Here is a 20,503-nt window from a genome sequence, read left to right as displayed (position 1 = left end):
GCTCCAGGGCCGGGGAGAAAGAAGCCGGAATGCAGGCAGGCGGGGCGCTGGGTCAGTTAAGGTCCCTGCTCTTCGGCCCTCTTCCCCCATAGCGACCCCCCCCTCTCCCCCCCCCCCCCCCCCCCCCCCCCCCGCCGGGGTACAGGTCTCTGATCAATGTCTGCTGATGTTGTTTTCTGCGCTTCCGGGTTCTAGCTCCTTGTGCTGGGAGGGGTGGACCAGCGGGTGGGGCTGTGGGAGACGGTGGGGGGTAAGGGATTTGGGATTCGGCTTTGGAATTCTTCCCGTGCTGGAAAGGAGAGCCAGGGACTTCTGGGAGAGCCTCTCAGGCTGTCTGTTCTGGCCGTGGTCTGGGTGGAGGCGGGAGGAGAGGGAGGAGGAGGAGGCAGCTAGGATGGACGGAAGCCTAAGTGACCTTCACACCCTGCTGGGGACAGCACGCCCTGTGGGGTGGGCCTGAGGTCAGAGGTTCACGACATACCCTCAGGCTCCCACCCCAGACCTCCCAAGGCCTCTCCCTGTTGGAGGAGGAGGCCCGCAGGAGGCCAGCAGCAAGTCAGCGGGCAGGAGAGCACTGGGCACAGGGGTCCCCCGACCCTGAGACGCCAGTGCATGAAGGGGGCAACTCCTTTCATCTCCGGGTGGAGGAGACATGAAGTATGTAGGGAGCATGGTCATTCACTCCCTTCCCCTCATAATGGTCTACTGCAGAGCCACTTCCTGGTGTGTGTGGGATAACCTCAGAGGCCCTTCACACGAGTAGGTGGTCGCTGCCTTAAAAACCCTTGAAGCCGAAACCGGTTTGGCTCAGTGGATAGAGCGTCAGCCTGCGGACTGAAAGGTCCCAAGTCCAATTCCGGTCAAGGGCATGTACCTTGGTTGCGGGCACATCCCCAGTAGGGGGTGTGCAAGAGGCAGCTGATTGATGATTCTCATCAATGTTTCTAACTCTCTATCCCTCACTCTTCCTCTCTGTAAAAAAGTAATATTTAAAATAAATATATAATATAATTTATTTTAAATGTATTTATATAATTTATTTTAAATATATTAAAACAAACAAATGTAAACAAACAAACAAACAAAACACACCCTTGAATGGTGATCGGAAACCTCGTCATTCCGCACCTGGTCATTCCTCTAATTCAGACCCTGGCAGCTGTGAGGAGAGGAGTACAGTTTTACTGTGCTGGGTGGGCTCCGGGGTGCTTGCCTGCCCATCCCTCATGCCAGCCTTTGTGGGAAGTTCTGGCTTAAATAGTGGAGGTGTTTTGGGTCCCAGACACCTAGTCTGCAAGTCGTAGAGCTTTTTTTTTTTTTTTTTTTTTAATATATTTTATTGATTTTATACAGAGAGGAAGGGAGAGAGATAGAGAGTTAGAAACATCGATGAGAGAGAGAGAGTCATTGACCAGCTGCCTCTTGCACACCCCCTACTGGGGATATGCCCGCAACCAAGGTACATGCCCTTGATCGGAATCGAACCCGGGACCCTTCAGTCCCCAAGCCGACGCTCTATCCATTGAGCCAAACCAGTCCCGGCCGTATAGCTTCTTACCAGAAATCTCTTTAACTGCATTCCCGATTCCATCCTCACCACACAGTCTTGGCCGGGCCTTTACCGTTTCGCCCTCGGATCATTGCAAAATACCCCAACTGACTTTTCTATTTCTAGGCACTTCCAGCTTTAATCCCTCCTCTCCATGGCTGCCAGCCTTCTCTTTCTAAAAACAGACAGAAAATGCCATTTTCTGCCTGAGAGCTTCCAATGGCTTCCCATTGCCAACAGAATGAAATCTAAATTTTTATCTCAGCAGACAGGGCTTTTCTTGGTCTGTGCCAGTGGTAGGCAAACTCATTGGTCCACAGAGTCAAATATCAACAGCACAACGACTGAAATTTCTTTTGAGAGACACATTTTTTAAACTTAAACTTCTTCTAACGCCACTTCTTCGCCCAGGCTGTGGTATTTTGTGGGAGAGCCACACTCAAGGGGCCAAAGAGCCGCATGTGGCTCGAGAGCCGCAGTTTGCCGTCCGCGGGTCTATGCCAAGTTTATCTGGCCCCATTCCTTCTCCCACCACTGCTTCTCTTGTGGGCATTGCCCGGCCCTCCATGCCTGTCCTGGTTTCTAATCACGTGGCCTTCTTCGTGCTCGGCCTTAGCGCATGCAGGTCTGCGCTGGGCTAAATATTTGTGTCTCCCCAGAATTCATGCTGAAATCCCAATCCCCACGTGGATGGTGTTTAGGTGCGGCCTGTGGGAGGTGATAAGGGATTAGTGTCCTTTTAAATAGCCCCAAAGAGCTCCCCTGCCCCTCTGCCAGAAAGGATTGGTAAAAGACAGCCATTTATGAACCGGTACGTGGGTCCTCACCAGACACCAAATCTGCTGGCACCCTGATCTTGCACTTCCCAGCCTCCAGAACCGTGAGATGTGAATTTCTGTTGTTTATAAGCCACCTGTTTAGTCTGTGGTGGTTCTGTTACAGCAGTGCGAACAGACTGAGACAAGAATGCTGTCCGAAAAATGCTAGTCCATCTGCACGGCACAGTTCTATCTGTAAAGAATTCAAGATCCTGCTCCGTAAAACCTCCCCTCACCGTCACCCAAATAATTGTCTTCTCTAATTCCCATATTTCTTTATCTCTAAAGAGCACACGTCACTTCATGTAGAAGTTTTTTTCTGTCTGTCTGACTCTACTAGGTTATAAGGGTCTTGAGGCCAAGGGCCTGTCTGATCCACCCAATGCCTGGCAGCAGCTGACATCCACAGCTACTTAGTGGTTGTCTAGTATTGAAGAAATAAATGAATGAACAAACAACGGCTGAATGGTTTTGGCCTGTTTGGATCTAGCTCTTTCTAATCCTGCCCCATGTGTAAACTGCAGTGTGGCTAGGGATTAGGAATGCATTTCTTCTTCTTTTTAAAAAAACATATTTTATTGATTTTTTACAGAGAAGAAGGGAGAGGGATAGAGAGCTAGAAACATTGATGAGAGAGAAACATCCATCAGCTGCCTCCTGCACGCCCCCCCACAGGGATGTGCCCGCAAGCAAGGTACATGCCTTGAAAGCAACCCGGAATCGAACCTGGGACCCTTGAGTCCACAGGCCAACGCTCTATCCACTGAGCCAAACCGGTTTTGGCAGGAATACATTTCTTATGTGTTATTTATCTCCATCTCCCCAAGACAGTGCCCAGCACATGACATGGACTCATAGGGTTGGTGCATTAGTTGTAGGGACGTTCAGGGTTTGGGCTGATTTAGAGTTCTTTGAAATGAAAAACAACCCACGAACCTTCTTCTCTTCATTTTACAGATGAGGCAACTGCGCTGAGAGAGCTTGCACAGCTTTTCCCAGGTGCAAGGACCATCCGGGTTTCCGGGATCTCGGGGGCCCCTTGGTTCAGAGTTGCTGACCACAGGGAGCCTTTGACACACGTAGGTTTAGAGCGCTCTGAAGGCAAACTCACGGAGAATGTTCTCTGAGGCAAGAGGTCTTTCCCTGGGGTTTGTGTTCCAGGAAGGGCCCTCTGGGGCAGGCCCAGGTCTAGAGTGAGGGGAGTGACCTATTGCCAAAAAACTCAGTAATCAAGAAAAAGAAAATGTAACACAGTGTTAAAAAAAATCAGTAAACTACAGTCCCAGGCTTGCTGTCTGTTTTTAAAAATAAAGTTTTATTGGAACCTGGGATGAGGAGGAGGAGGCAGGGCATTGAATAATGAAGGTTAAATCTTGTCTTTTTTGAAATGTTTGCATGTTGTTCATTGTGAATGTTTGCATTCATTTTGACTTAAAATACTGCATGAAAATATTACCTATCTGTTGGGTGTGTGTGATATAATCAACAATAAAATATATTATCTATTTTGATTTCTGAGTTTTGGGGACTCCCCTTAAGTTTTGTGCCCCAGGCAAGTCCCTCACTGATGTCTCAGGCTTCCCCCCCGAGTGTCCTGGAAACCCTGGGTGCCAAGATGGGCAGCTCTAGGTCAGTGCCAGGCCCCTGGGTTCACGTCCACTGGCCCCTGCTGGACCACAGTCTCAAGCAGCCTGTCCGAAGTAGCTGCAGGCCTGGCCGCTTTCTTCCCCTCAGAGATGGTGGCCTGAGGTTTTGCTCCGGGTTCTCTCAGAAGTTAGGTCTCCCCTCACCTATTAGTATTTCTTTGCCGAACAGCTCCCGTTGGCCTGCCGCCAAGGGTAACAGAATTGGGATTCCAAATGTCTTCTAAACCCTGCCCTCCCTTCCGTTCCCACTGCCCTGCCCTGCCAGCCCCTGTCCTCTCTTCTGCTTGGCCCCCTCGCCTCTAGCCTCACCCCTTTGCACCCCAGCTTCCACAGTGCCACCCGAGCCACCTGCACAGCCTGCACACCTCCCCTCCGGTTCCCAGAGAAACTCTCCAGCACTCCCCATGGAAGCCCCAACACTCTAAACCAGGGGACCGGGGCCATCCGGGGAGGAACGGACGTGCCTGGCATCAGGGTGAGAATTGGAGGGGCAGCTTCCTGCCAGACAGGAGTGCTGGCAGAGGCCAGAGTTGTTTGCTGGGCCCTCCGTGCCACCGAGCTGGCAGGCGGGGCGCGTATCCGAGCCTCCATCCACCTGGCTCACGCAAAGCCACTCCTGGGCCGGCCCAGCCCTGGGCTCCTTCCTGTCTGTGCTCCAGGCACACCACTCTTCAGGATGTGGGTGTGGGTCCGTCCCCTTTCCTTTTCCCTTCTTGGTCTGCGCACACATCTTTGGACGCCTTGTCTCCTGTTATCTACCGTCCGCATCAGCCCCGGGGACTTCTCTGTGCTTCGCGACGCTCCTCTGCGGACCGTGGTTACCCCGTTTGTTCCTCTCACTGTATTTTTTTAAAAATATATATTTTATTGATTTTTTACAGAGAGGAAGGGAGAGAGATAGAGAGCCAGAAACATCGATGAGAGAGAAACATTGACCAGCTGCCTCCTGCACACCCCCTACCAGGGATGTGCCCGTAACCAATGTACATGCCCTTGGCCAGAATCGAACCTGGGACCTTTCAGTCCGCAGAACCGACGCTCCACCACTGAGGCAAACCGGTTTCGGCTGTTCCTCTCATTGTAGCTATTTACAGGGCTGTGCCCCCAGCCACACTTCGAGCTCCGGGGTGGGTCATGCCCATTTTATATCCACCCCCTCTGCCCCGTCCCCCCACCTCCAGGATGGGGACTGGCATAAACAGGCTCTGAGTGAATGAACGCTCAAATAGAAAAGACATAATCTTGTTTGCCCCTTAGACTTTGTCACACAGCAAGATTTTTAAAAAATATATATTTTATTGATTTTTTTTTTTTTTTCTACAGAGAGGAATGGAGAGGGAGAGGGAGAGAGAGTTCGAAACATCCATGAGAGAGAAACATCAATTCAGCTGCCTCTTGCACACCCCCTACTGGGATGTGCCCACAACCAAGGTACATGCCCTTGACCGGAATCGAACCCGGGACCCTTCAGTCTGCAGGCAGATGCTCTATCCACTGAGCCAAACCGGTCAGGGCTCACCACAAAGTTTTGAACGGAGCCCCGGTCCCTGGCTTCATGGTGGAGCTCATGGCATCAGGTTGGGACGTTAGGGGCTCCTGGCGCCCAGGCACCAGGGAGGAGGGGTGAAAAGGCCACTTTGGGAGAGCTGGGGGCTCCAGGGGTGGAAATTAAATAGAATTCATTAGTGCTTCTATGGAACCCTGCTTTTGGAGCATGCTCACAGCTGATGAAACCAATAGCAACGAAGATATAATAGAATCACTTGGCTATCTTTTTTTTTTTTTTTTTTTAAGTAAGAGAAGAGAAAAAGACAAAGATGTTGATGTAAGCGAGGGCCCGGGGCCGGAGGCCAAGGGAAACCCGGTGAAGGCTCCTGTGGCTCGGGGTCAGAGGTCGCAGGAGCAGCGGCGGCCCCGGGACCAAGCTCAAGGCCGTGCAGTGATGGAAAAACCCGGCCCGGTGCGTCCCCCGCGGACCCTGAGCGCTAACAGGAGCCAGCTGAGCGAGCACAAACAGAGGCGCTGGGGCAGCCGGCGCGGATCCCGGCTTCCTCTGAAATTTCCAGGCCTCCTTTTTCCTGTCGGATTCCAGACAGATGAAATTTTCCTGGCCCCGGCCCTGTTCCTGGCAGCATCTCCCCTCTGAATCACCATAAATCAGGGGCCGGGGGCGGGTGAGCGGTGGGATTTTCCTGATTGACAAGTGGCTGCTGCCCTGGTAACATGGGGGGCTGGCTAAAAATAGCTCTGGGGTGCTTCCCCCCGGCCCTCCCCGTCTACGGGTCCCGGGGAGATATCTGCTTTGAATTTAAAACGCTGGTCTCTGTCTGTGATTTCCCAGCTCATCAGGAAGGGCTGTGGACCGCGGAGGGGAGCCGCTGCGGGCCCCCCGGTGGGCGTAAGCGACACCACGGTTTGCGGGATCGCATCGCGGCCCGTGCATTCCTCCCGGCCTTCATCATCCGCGAGGCCCCCAATTAATTTCAATACAAACACCGGATCCGGCCTCCCCCGTGCCTGCGCAGCCATAACACATGAGGTCATGCCGCTCGGGTGAACCAAAGGGGGTGTCAGGGCCGCGGTGGGGGGGCTTCCGGGCGCCCGGAGTTATCTGTCCCGCGTGGCCGCCCTGGCCGGGTTGTGGACGGCCTGGGGTCCACGGTGCACCTCAGCTCGCTTAGCTTCCCTCTGTGAGGAATTCTGAAATCTTGCATTTCTTTTCTGTCTCTTTCCCCGGCTCCTCTAGCTTCCTGGGCTGCCACCCCAGTAGATCTTTGAAAATAGCCAGAGTCCCTCCTCCTCCTCCTCCTCCTCCTCCTCCTCCCCCTCCCCCTCCCCCTCCCCCTCCCCCTCCCCCTCCCCCTCCCCCTCCCCCTCCCCCTCCCCCTCCCCCCCTCCTCCTCCTCCTCCTCCTCCTCCTTCTCTTCCTCCTCCTCCTCCTACTCCTCCTCCTCCTCCTTCTCCTCCTCCTCGGGGCTCTGGAGCGCCCAGCCTCAGCCGCCAGGAGGGCTCTGTAACCCCTTTCTGGGGCTCTTTGTTCTTGGAAATCCGCCTCAGGAGCTTCTTCCTCCAGGAAATCTCTCCCGCACTCCCTTCAGGGTTACGTACTTCTCTCTTCTGTGTTCCCGTAGCCCAGTGGTCGGCAAACTCATGAGTCCACAGAGCCAGATATCAAACAGTACGACGATGGACATTTCTTTGGAGAGCCACATTTTTTTAAACGTAAACTATATAGGTAGGTACATCGTTATTCACTTCATTAGGGTCCTCCGAAACTGGCCTTTGCTAAAAAACGTCCTCAATCTGATTGAGGTACACTCAAGGGGCCAAAGAGCCGCGGTTTGCCGACCAGGGGCTACAGCTCCCTGATTCTCAAACGTGAGCCTGCATTGGGATTACCTGGAGGATTTGTTACAACACAGATTGCTAGGCCCTCCTCTCCCCTAGTTTCCCAATCAATGGGTCTGGAGCAGGACCTGTAAATTTGTTTTTTTTTTTTTTTTAAAAAAATATATATTTTATTGAATTTCAGAGAAGAAGGGAGAGGGAGTGAGAGATAGAAACATCAGTGATGCGAGAGGATCATTGATTGGCTGCCTCCTGCACGCCTTCCACTGGGTACCAATCCCGAATCCCGGCATGCGCCCTTGACTAGAATCAAATCTGGGATCCTTGAGTCTGCAAGCAGAAGCTCTAGCCACTGAGCCACACCAGCTAGGGCTAAATTTGTATTTCTAACGAGCTCCCTGGATTTGCCGATGCGGGTCTACTCCCTTAGGACCATCTCCACTGGTAGAACTTCTCCTGTTGAGTTGCCATCACCTGTTTATTTGTCCTTTCCTTCGACTGAGGCTGGGACTGTCTTTTTCATCTCCATAGCTCGATGCTTAGCACAGTGCACAGCACGTGGTGCATGAAGTGTCCGCCAGAGGCTTGCTGACTGAGTGAACTGGATATAGGACTGACTTGCTGGTTGCGGAGCTCCATTGAGAGGAGGAGAACAGAGCCCGCCCCGGACCTGGCTGTTCTCTTCCAGAGAGGGGCTGCTGGATAGGAGGGCTGGTTATTGGGGTTCTCAGGGTCATGTGTGGGGATCACCCCAGTCAAGGTGAGTGGGTGCAACCCTCTTTCTGGACGTCTCCCGAAAGCCTGAAACAGGGGGCCCAGGACTCAGCTGCCAGCCAGAGATGCCAGGAGTAGAAATGAGGAGTCAGGGCTTCCGCTTGATTTTCTCCTTCTGAGACTCCTGACTGTAAAGGATACTGGGACCCAGTCCCTTCCCTCGAACCAGGCCCAAATCCCAGCCACATCATCAGGCAGGATCTCACCCCCTGCCCTAACCCATGAGGACACCTCCTATGCCAACCATCTCTATAGCTGCCCCCTCCCCTTGCACAGGCAGAACTGTTTTTTTCTATCGTTTTTTATTTTTAGTTAGTTATTTAAATATATAGTTTTATTCCTTTAAGGAAGAGAGAGAGAGAGAGAGGGAGAAACATCAGTGATGAGAGAGAATCATTAATCGGCTGCCTCCTGCATGCCCCGCACTGGAGGTTGAGCCTGCAACCTGGGTATGTGCCCTGACCAGGAATCGAACCGTGACCTCCTGGTCCATAGGGTCGAAGCTCAAACCACCTTGCCACACCGGCCGGGCTTTCCTATAATTTTTTTTAAAACACCCTTTCTCCATGCCTTTGCTCATGGAGGAACTAGGGAAGCGCTCTCTCAGCACTCCCCTAGTTCCATTTTGCTGGTCGATACCCAAATAATCCATTCAAGGCCAAGTTCAAACGTGTCCACCTCTGTGTAGGTCAGAGCCTTGTTGGGCTCCTATAGGGCAGCAACATCATGGCCTGTTACGTTAGTTCACATGGGTTTGGTTCCGGCCCCAGAAGTCTCATTCATTCCTCTACCTCTGTGCTCCGGCCCAGTTTGTCCTGGGCACTCAGTTAGCACCTGCTCCTCTTGGAGTGCACGCTGGTGAGGGGGGTCGGCTTGGGCCACCTCTCCCACTTTAATGGCCAGGGCTACTTGGCTGAGCAAGGGGTTTCCTCCCCCAGCCCCGATTCCAGGGGTGTCCCTGTCTAGCCACATACTCAGCTGAAAGGGATAACAGGTTGCGGTAGAGGGGGACAGTGTCCAGGGGCTGGTGTGGCTCAGAGAGCAGGGACTCCTGAGTCCAGTGGGAGAGCTGGAAGCCTGGTCTGCTTCTTACCACCTGGGTCAACTTAAGCTATTTGTTATCACGGAGACTCAGTTTTTTGTTCTGTAAAATGGGGATAATAGCAATAACCCTCCTTCCTAGGCCGTTGTAAGGCATAAAGAAGATAACGTATGCTGCTGGGCTTTGGGCACAGGCCTAGGCATGGCTGCCCCCCCCCCCCCCCGCCCCTCCAGAGCGTCGGGACAGGGCCCTGATGCTTCTCTTTGTAAGCCCCGAGGCGGTCAGCAGCCGGAGAGGGGCGTCCGTCAAGGCTGGAAGTGAGCTGTCTCGCTCAGGCTGATTGCAGCTGGAAAACCAGGCCTCAGACAGGAGGGAGGAAAAATTATTAAAGGATTAAATCCAGAATAATCCTATAAGCCCCAGGAGGCTCAGAAAGCAATAAGCCACAGACTTAAAATCTGATCTGTGAAGCCGTGGGGGTGGAATCAGCATCTGAAGGCTGGGAGTGGGTTTCCAGTGAGCAATGCGGTCAGATAGTTTCTAGCAAGTGGCCTCATTTTCGCTGCTCGGACAGCTTTTCTTTCTTTTTCTTTTTCTCTCCCCCTCATCTGGTCATGGTTTTTAATAACAATGAGTGAGCTGCAGGACGGGGGGGGGGACTTTAACTAAAATTCCATAAACATAAAAATTTAATTAAAATGCACAAGTTGTGAAATTCCATCCTTGTAAAGTGAGATGTCTTGGGACTGGGCCCTGAGCCCCGGGTTGACACTGGCTTCTCCGTGGGCCCTGATAGATGACCTGCGGCCGGGACTGCGCTGCCAGCTGCGGGAGGTGGTGTGTCCCCGCCCCTCCCCCACAGCTCGCTCCTGGATGAAGCAGGTCCCCAGAGCCCAGCCCAGAAAGGCCGAGAGAGCCACCGGGCTAGCGTGGGGGCATTTCACAGGACGAGAGCCAGGCCCCTGTGTGTGGGCTGTGGGAGGGACCGAGGACTCTGAGGTTTGGGGGCAGAAAGTGTGGTTTTCACATTTTCCCCAGGCAGAGGGAAGAGCCTGGGGTCTTACACTCGAGTCCTGATGATATCACAGCTAGTTGGACAACTTGAGCAATTCACGTCTTCCTGGGCCTCAGTTTCCCCATCTGTGAAGTTAGTTGTTTAGGTTGGATCGGAGGGAGGGCTGTGGGGAGAGAAGCGGATTTTGCAAAGTATACATTAAGCAGTCTTTTTTTATTTCTTTTAAATATATCTTTATTGGTTTCAGAGAGGAAGGGAGAGGGGGAGATAGAAATGCCAATGATGAGAGAGAATTATGGATCGGCTGCCTCCTGCATGCTCCCTACTGGGCATTGAGCCCTCAACCTGGGCCTGTGCCCTGACCAGGAACTGAAGTGTGACCTCCTGGTTCACAGGTCGATGCTCAGCCACTGAGCCACGCCAGTCGGGCTACAATGAGGGGTCTTAAGGCTTTCACTCGGGGTCTTTGAGGTTAAGGCTCCCTCCCCCACCCCCATCACCTTCCCTGCCTCCTTTAGCCTGTTTTCCTATGAGATTTTGTTTGAACACAGGGTGCCAAGGCTGAACGTGTTTGAGAACCCCTCGGGACACTTCTGGCTGGAATGGGGTGTGAGCTGCTTACACGGTCTGACTCCAGCTTTCCTTGGCAGGTGCCCCTCCCTCTGCTGTATAAGGACCCCACCCTCTCCCCTTCCCCCATCCCATCACCATCTTTTTTTTCTATCCTGTTTTTTTGAGTCATGGAACTCTGCTTCATTTTCTTTCTTGGAGAGAGGCCTCTTTTGCAGACTCGGGAAGATGTCCCCACAAGCCCCAGGCTACCTCTCATCTGCCCAGTCACCCAGTCTCTGGGTGCTGGGTTGGGATTGGGCCAGGCCTGGGTCAATGGCCCAGTGGTGGTGGGCTGGAATATTGTACATGGCAATACTTGCAGAAACATGGGACTGGGTAAAGGCAGTTCTCTATCTGTACCAAATGGTGAAATGGACACCACTGGGCAGATGAAAGACAAACACACAAATACAACAGCATCAAAACAAAGCGAATGCCTGCCTCACTGGTCCTCGAACCGCTAGCCCAGTCTGCAATGTGACTTGATCACAGCATGAGTGATCTCGCCTGTGTGTGTTGAAGCCACAGAGAGGGGCTCATTTCCGGGTCCGGGTCAGTCCAGAGCATAACAGTAGCACCTACAGCGAGCAGGGTGGGGTGATCCTCAAACGGAACCAGCTTAGAGGACAGCAGGGCCCATGATAATGAGGAAAGTCAGTCAGATTCCCAAGTCCTGGAGGGGCTGGAAGGGGTGCACTGATGTTATTGGAACTAAGGACTGGGTGTCTTAGCTGACATCTGGATCATACACACGAACTATAGCATACAATCCGGGGAATTCGGGGTCCCCTGAAACCCATCTACTGGGGGGCCTCCACCTTGGACCCTGCCTACCTCTTCACCCAGCATTTTCTTTCTTTCTTTCTTTCTTTCTTTCTTTCTTTCTTTCTTTCTTTCTTTCTTTCTTTCTTTCTTTCTTTCTTTCTTTCTTTCTTTCCTTCCCTCCCTCCCTCCCTCCCTCCCTCCCTCCTTTTTTTCTTTCTTTCTTTCTTTCTTTCTTTCTTTCTTTCTTTCTTTTTAAAAATAAATTTTTTATTGATTTCAGAGAGAAAGGAAAAGGGAGAGAGAGATAGAAACATCAATGAGAGAGAATCATTGGTCAGCTGCCCTGCACATCCCCTACTGGGGATAGAGCCAACAAAGCAGGCATGTGTCCTTGCCTGGAATTGAACCCATGACCCTTCAGTCCACAGGCCAACGCTCTCCCCTCTGAGCCAAACCAGCTCGGGCCATCATTTCCTTTCTTTCTCCGCACTCATTCACGCACTTCCTCCCATGCAGCGGATTCCCAGGCCGAGCCCCCAACCCGAATACTCGGCTGCCTCTAGCTCCTCTGAGATGCAATACACACGCCCCCCGGGGGTTCTCTGGACTGCTCTCAAAGCACTGCTGGGCAAGCCTGCCTGCTGCGTGGGCATCAGTTTTCCTCCCCCTCAGGATGAGGTAGCAATCCCGGGAGATAAGAAGTCCGGCTACTGCCACCCCTCCTGGCCTGGCTGCCAAGAACCCATCCCTCCCGATGAGGTCACGGCTGGCACACGGGCTCCGCGCGAATGTGCAGCTGTGCGTCGCCCAGCAGGGCAGCTGCCACCGCGTGGTCCGGGCCTCAGCCGCGGTGGCGTTTACAGCTACCTGTCTTTTGGAACCTGACAACCGCAAAAAGGGTGGAGAAAGGGTTTTGAATTTGTCCCAAGGAAATAATTCAGAAAAAGAAAAAAGGCAACAGGCAAGAAGGTGTCCATTGGTATGGTAGTGACATGCCAATCAGCGAAACCGAAAAGAGCAGTAATTCACACAGCCAGCGTTTGCCCTGCACCTGTCCCCGCACCCCACCGGGCGGGCACGGGGCCCAGGTTCACACCCTGAGCAGGAAGGAGGCAGAGCTGGGCCTTAAGCCTGAGCTCTTTGGACCGCCTCCTGCAGCCCCACCCCCTCCCTCTGGAGGTACCACTTGCCTCGTACCAGTTAGGTGAGCTAAGGATGCTGTCTTGTTTTTTTTTTTTTAATAGATTGCTGCCTTATTTTGTGCTGGGCACTGGACCAGGCATGCTACATATGTGCTCCCATCAAATCTTTCCCAAACCCTGGGAGATGGATGTTATTTAAGAGAAGATGAGGACATGGAGGCTCAGATTGGGGATTTGTCCAGAGTCACAGATGTACTTTTAGGTTGGGTCTGTTTATTATAATAATAACTATTTGTTTTGAGTAAGTTTTTTTCTCATATATTTTTATTGATTTCAGAGAGGAAGGGAGAGGGAGAGATAGAAACATAAATGATGAGAGAGAATTACTGATTGACTGCCTTCTGCACACCCCCTATTGGGGATCAGGCCCGGAACCCGGACATGTGCCTTTGACCAAAATTTAACCTAAGACCCTTCAGTCTGCAGGCCGATGCTCTATCCGCTGAGCCAAACCAGGTAAGGCGGGTCTGATGATTATCACCACTTGTCTGCTGAGTGTCCTCCCCAGGAGACGCGTCTTTCTCTGGAGCTGTAGCCCCTATAAGTGCTCAGTATGTATTGTGGTTGCTGTGGAAGTTCAGTAACTGATTCACAGCGGTTTCTGTAACACTTCCTGGGGTCTAACTCTCACTCCGGACCAGGCCTCAAGTTTCTGGATGGCGAGGAGGGCTGTGGGTGGGGGCTGGGACCAAAAGGAAGTGAAGGAGAGCTGTACTTCTGTTTGAGGCAGCATCTTCGTTTGTGTCTTAACCCCAACAAGGTCATTTGCTTGTGGTCCCATTGTCACCTTTCCCCCACTCTAGGCCCTCTGGTCCATCCTTTGTCCCTCATTCACCAAAGTTTGGACCCAAATCCCTTTTCTTAATTTTCCTTAGCAAAACAGAGATAGCATTGGAGTTTTTTTTTGTTGTTTTTTTTTAAATATATTTTATTGATTTTATACAGAGAGGAAGGGAGAGAGATAGAGAGTTAGAAACATCGATGAGAGAGAGTCATCGATCAGCTGCCTCTTGCACACCCCCTACTGGGGATATGCCCGCAACCAAGGTACATGCCCTTGACCGGAATCGAACCTGGGACCTTTCAGTCCCCAAGCTGACGCTCTATCCATTGAGCCAAACCGGTTTCGGCAGCATTGGAGTTTTAAAAAAATATTTCATGAGCCAAAACCGGTATGGCTCAGTGGATAGAGTGTCTGCCTGCGGACTGAGAGGTCCCAGGTTCGATTCCGGTCAAGGGCATGTACCTTGGTTGCCGGTACATCCCCAGTAGGGGGTATGCAAGAGGCAGCTGATCGGTGTTTCTCTCTCATTGATGTTTCTAACTCTATCCCTCTCTCTTTCTGTAAAAAAAAAAAAATCAATAAAATATATTTAAAAAAATATTTCATGAGCTACCAAGAGAAGTCAAAGGAGACGTAAAACCCAGGAAGCTAAGCATAAACCTGTTCTGTTTCTATCCTGGAGATACCTCGCCCCATCACAGCCACAACCAGGCCAGGCTGACTGGGGATTTCGCCCACAGGGCTGGAAATTTAGAGGCTGTGAAATTTCAAAAGAGAATTCCAGAAAGTGATAAAATTACAAATGTTGCAAAATTTACATACTGATGATAGAAACAAAGGGATTTGGCTCTTCCATAGGAGCTTCCAGAGGCCCGTTGTTAATAACACCCTCTTCGTGACTCACAGATGGAAAGTCGACGTTGGCTGGAGGGTGTGTTCCAGGCCCTCGTCCGAGGCAGCCCGCCAGAATGCCAGTTCAGGGCTCGGCGTCCTACCATGCTACCACCAGTGACTCACTCCTCACCTCACCTCTCAGAGCTTCCAACTGGTACAAGTCTGTGACCGCTTTATGGCGTCTCTTGCTCCCCAATCCTCTGACTGCGTCTGTCCAACTAGTATCATCTTGTTTCCTGCCCTCTCTGGCCTGGGCTCCTGGCCACACCATTTCTCTTTTGTCCAAGACCAGGGACGTTTCCTCTGGTTCCCTGGAGCCCTCCTCCTTAATTCCAGTCAGTTCAGAGTGACGCGTGTCAGCGCGAGGCCGGGCCAGGACTCTGGTGATGCGCACAACAAATTACCTGTGATCCCATATTTCTCAGCGTCCTGTGGGATTTTGACATTTGTAAATCCCAAAGTCTTACAACTGCTTCATTACACAATGTCCTTTGCTTCCACAGGAAGGAAATACTAAATGAGCATCTGCTGTGCCCTGGGTATTTCCCCATTTGCTTTCTTATCTAGCTGTAAGATCTAACATAATAATAGAGCAATATGCAAATTAACCATCACTCCGCTACACAAGCCATGCCCACCAGCCAATCAGAGCGAGTATGCAAATCAACACAACAAATATGGCAGTTAATTTGCATACACGGAGGAAGGGAGGAGTGAAGACTGAAGACAGCATAGAAGGAAGAGGGAGGGAAAGTGGAAAGCAAGGTGGCTGCAGCTGCTGGAGGGAAAGCAGTGGCAGCGAGTGTGGGGCGGGGCGGGGTGGGGTGAGGTGCGCAGGAGGCAGCGGGGGCAGCGGGCACAGCGGGAGGGGTCGGGTGGGCTGGGTGAGGCGTGCTGCGGTGGTGGCAGTGCTCGAGGCCTCGGAGATAGTGGCAGAGGTGGCTGCGGGCACATTAGGGTGGGCGGGAGAGGTGGGGGTGATGGGAGGGAAGCCCACCGGAAGTCCTGCAGGAATATTCCCGCAACAGGTGCCTAGTAATATGATAACAGATGAGACAGCAGAGACCAGAGAGGTCAAGGCCCTTGTCCAACACCACACAGCCAGTAATCGGTGGGGCTGGGATTTGAACGGGGGCTTCTCGGACTCCAAAACCCAGGCTCCTTCCTTCGCGCGGTCTCCAAATGAACACGCTCAGACACTCGAGAGTCTCGAGGCGGAGGATTTGGTCAGAGATGCGAGAAGATGGAAAGGTCAGATGGGAATGGACTCCGATCAGGGAGGGGCGATAAGGTGGAGCAGGCAGGTGACGGATGACCTGGCTGATGGAGGAGGGAGGTGATGGGAGGGTCAAAGGGTTTTGCTTGGACCAGGGATTTGGGATTCCAAGCCCGGAGCCTTTTTCCACTCGGGGCCTTGCTGGAAACACCTCATCTCCCCACATGGGATGAGCTCACTCTTCTGTTGGCACTGACTCGCCTCCTCTTGGCCCTGGCCGGGACACACCAGCATTTCTGCAGGAGGAATAAGCAATAACAGGAATCTCATTTTTCTCCCTAAAATAATACCTCTCTGTTCTGCCAGCAAGCAGAGCGCTGCTCCCGCCAGCCGTCCTCTGGAAGCCTGCTCCCCACCCGGCGTCCAGGAGCCCCGGCGGGCAGGCGGCCCTCCGGTGACCTTGCAGGGTCGCCCCCCTCCACGCCCCCACCGGCCTCGCCAGGGCACAGGGGCACTGCTGTCACCAGGGGGGCCGCGGGCTCCTGTAGCTGGTGGCTTCCTTGGCATCTCTCCCTAGGACCTAAGCAATTTCCTACAAGGAAACGAACATTGGAAAAACTATTTTGAACAGGAAGAATTTAATTTTTCTGCAACAGGCTTTTCTCCCCTAAAAAAAAAAAAAAAAAAAAGCGTCTTCATTTACCTAAAGGTCTAAACGCCTGGAAATTTCTTCCCTCTGCGCACATTACCCACTTCCTGGCTGCAGAGATGGAAGGACTCAGAGAATTCAGAGGATATTAAACAGATTCATAATGGACCCAGCAGTATAAACATGTCTCAAGTGCAGACAGAAACGCCACCAGTTCCTATTTGGTTTAATGTAAAACATACACCCGTTGTGTCTGCGTTCCCATTTTACAAATAAACAAGGTGAGGAGATGGGCTCTGGAGTCGTCCTCGGGGAGCCAGGTGCCTTCATTCCTTACAGTTTCCAGTCTTCTCCTGCCCGCAAACAGCTCAGGAAAGAACGCTTAATGTGGCCGTGCAGCCCGCTGCCAAAAGGCAGAGCAAACGGGGGAGGCCCGGCCAAATGGCCTGCAGCCACTCCCGCCCTTCGCCGTGATTCCCACCCTGAGGGGCTCCAGGCCCCTAAGTGGGTGTTACCAGCAGAAGAGTCCAGGCATCGGGAGCCCTGGGTTCCAATCCCACCTCTGCCTCCACCACCAGCAGGCTGTGTGATCCCAGGCCACTGGGGGCACCTCTCTGTTCTCAGCTGGGGTTCTTCATCTGTGTATCTCTTTAAATTTTTATTTAAAAAATTTAAAATCGATTTCAGAGAGGTAGGGAGAGGGAGGGAGAGATAGAAACATCAATGATGAGTGAGAATCATTGATTGGCTGCCTCCTGCATGCCCCCTACTGGGGATCGAGCCCAAAACCCGGGCATTGTGCCCTGACTGGGAATCAAGCTGTGACCTCCTGGTTCATAGATCGATGCTCAACCACTGAGCCATGCCGGCCTGGCTGCGTATCCCTCTGGGTGATGGCAAGTACCATGAGACAAGGTGGGTCAACGTTCTTGGTCAAGACGATGCAAGCGGTCTCAGGAACAGCCGCTTTTCCGTTTTAATTCAAAATCAGTATCTTCTACCGCTGATTCTTTCAGACCCAGAGGCAGAGGGACGTGTCTCTGTCAGTAAATCTAAACACGCCGAGGCAGGATCATTGACTCCGGTGCCAAAATGACTAATCTGGCCCCATAACTAGCTCCGTGTGGGGAAATCAGTGGATTGACCCCAGGGTTCAATCACAATGCGCCGCCTGGCGCTTCCATCAGGGGCTCAGCCCGCTGGGGAGAGAAGGATGATGATGAGACATCGGAGGATGCACTGCACAGCCAGACTGCCTGGGCCGTGCCTTGTGCCATGGGGCAAATCCCCAGCCTCCTGTGGCCCAGGTTCTTCGTCAGCCAAATGCAGAATAACAGAAGGCGCCTCAAAGGGGCCTGGGAGGATGACATGCGGTCATCTGTGTGGAGTGCTGAGGACAGCGCCCGGCCCCCCCCACGTGGGCTGCAAGTAAGTTCTCAGGGGAACTCTGGGCAGTGACAGTGAAATGTTTCTAGAGAATAAGAGAAATTCTTCAGATGAGAAAACCGAGACCCCTTAAATGGGACAGGATCCCCTGAAGGTCATACAAGTTCAACCAGCATTTGACTGACAGTTTCCAGGCACCATGGTCGTAGTAACAATTGCATGGTTAGCATTTATTGATCCTTTTTCCCATTCTGGGCACCGTGCTAAGCATATCTCTAATTTTATCTAATTAAGTCATTGCAGCTCTTCTGTGAGAAAAACACCATTATTCCCATTTTACAGATGAGTAAGTTGAGGCTCAGAGAGGGAAGGGACTTTGCCTGAACTCAGATAGCTGGCAGCTGGGATTAGTAGAGCTGGTCATAGGTCTGTGATCCTGGAGTCTACATTCTTCATCCCTAAACGCTCACCACCCTAGGAGTCCGATTCTTTTTATTTAAAAAAAAAATATTTGTATTGATTTCAGGGAGGAAGGGAGAAGGAGAGAGAGATAGAGACATCAATGAAGAGATGGAATCGTTGATCGGCTGCTCCTGCAGGCTCCCTACTGGGGATTGAGCCCACAACTGGGCATGTGTCCTGACTGGGAATCACCTCCTGGTTCATAGTAGACGCTCAACCACTGAGCCATGCTGGCTGGGGGCAAGCCTGCTCCTGATCTCAGTTCAGATTCCAGTCCTCTCTCATTGCTCCCTGCGACCTCTTCCTGTCCTCCGGGCTCACAGGGCCTGGGCGTGCTGTGTCACCGGGTGTGGGAATGGGACAGGACAGCTGAGTCTGGCCTTGGGCCTGCACCTCCTGTCCAGGTGGGCATCGCCACGTCTCTCCAGATGTCCTTTCCCGCTTCTCATTGTACTCGGTGCATTCTCCCCTCGTCAGGTTCCTGGCCATGTTCTTGTCTAAGGCCCTAAGGGTTCTCTGTTTTCAGACAACAAATTACAAGCCTCCGAGTCTTCCAGAGATGTGGGAAGGGAGATGCTTAGCAGCACTGAAGCGTGTGTGTGTGTGTGTGTATGTGTGTGTGTGTATGTGTATGTGTGTGCTGTTAGGCGGGATGTCCTTGTGTGTCTGCACTGAAGCCCTTCTATGCAGAGAGAAGCTGGCGGGGGGAGGAGAAGAAGGAAGGTGCTGTGGGCTCCAGGGCCAGAGGCCGGCTTCCCAACAAGGAGTCCAGGAACCCTGATTCAGACCTGGCCTTCCAGGTTGTCATTATAGACTACCTGTCAAGGTTGGAAGGTAAAACACTAGTTAGATTACTAGTGAAGCTTGATTTTTAGTTCTTCAATGTTGAGACACCTGCAGGTGGACCTCCATTCTTGCCTAAGGCCCCACAACCGACAGGAGTGGGCCTGGTTTCCAAAGGCCCTCGTAGCCCCTAACTGACCTGGCCTTGTCGGGTCATCACCGTGACCCCACGAGCTGGGCCTGATGGTTTTCACTCGCAGGAGAGGACTCTGAGGCCCAGGGAGACGAAGGCGCCTGCTTGAGTCGGCATCACTGGCGAGGGGCGGAACTTGGACATGAAATCAAACCCTCCAGCCCCTTGTTTGGCTTGTTCGACCCCTGGACCCCTGCCTGCTGTGGGGAGCCCCTTCTCCGTGAGGAGATGACGGCCTGCTCCTCGGGGTGCCCAGGCCGGTGGTCAGCAGGCGGAAGGGGGCACTCGAGGGGCTGGGACTATAACGGGACACACTCACCCCAGCAGAGGAGGCTCCCAACAGGCCAACCAAGAAGAGCGTCTACGTAGAAGGAAGAAATAGGAGAACCTTGTCGCCTGTCAGATTGGTGGTTCCAGACGGCTCCTGTTTCAAAACCATAACCTCACCGAGCCCCCTCTGCCTCCCTAAAGCCCCCCTCTCCCAGCAAACCGAGAGTTTTCCATTGTGGAGGAGGGAAGAAATGCGGCTCTAATCCCCTTTGTTCCATGATTTCATCCCTTCTCTCTCTTCCCCAGGGGCTCCAGGGAAACAGTTGGAGGAGGGAAGGTGGGGCAGGGAGAGGAGCTAGCACTCTTTTCACGGTCTGGGTTTGGGGCAGGGGAGGGGGGGGAGGGGGAGCCCAGGAGGGATAACCCATCCCCTCCTCCCGGCAGCCAACGAGAGCTGGAAACCTGGGAGACTTCCACCAGGCCACTCGCCTCAGCCCTTCGCCCAGCCCACAGCTTCCCACCCTACTGATTTCACCTCCTTGACTGTGTCCCCAGTGATCCGCCATGAATACACTCGCTGCCTGAGTGCAGGCCTCCTGGCTCCTCACGGGACTTTGCAGAGGTTCACAGTGATTGCCTAAGTGAGTGGTCGGCAAACTGCGGCACGAGAGCCACATGCGGCTCTTTTGGCCCCTTGAGTGTGGCTCTTCCACAAAATACCACGGCCTGGGCGAGTCTGTGTTGAAGAAGTGGCGTTAGAAGAAGTTTGAGTTTAAAAAATTTGGCTCTCAAAAGAAATTTAAATCGCTGTACTGTTGACGTTTGGCTCTGTTGACCAATGAGTTTGCCGACCACTGGCCTACGGGGTCTCCCAGTCTCCATCGCTGTCTGCCTTGGGCCCATCCTCCACGCAGCTGCCCACGTGAGCTCTGCATCGCCCACGGGATAAATTCAAAGCTCCCGTGTGGTACTCAAGGACTTCTAGTCCTTTCCTTGCCTCCTCTCCATCCTCGGTTGTCACGGTGTCTGCTGGACACGGCACTGCTCAGCCCCCCTGCCCTCCTCAGGGTGCTGTCCTTCACCCTCACCCCGCCC

The sequence above is a fragment of the Pipistrellus hanaki genome (genome assembly GCF_964339955.1).
Source record: "Pipistrellus hanaki genome assembly, chromosome: 16".
NCBI classification, from domain to species: Eukaryota; Metazoa; Chordata; class Mammalia; order Chiroptera; family Vespertilionidae; genus Pipistrellus; species Pipistrellus hanaki.
This window is presented reverse-complemented; position numbering follows the sequence as displayed.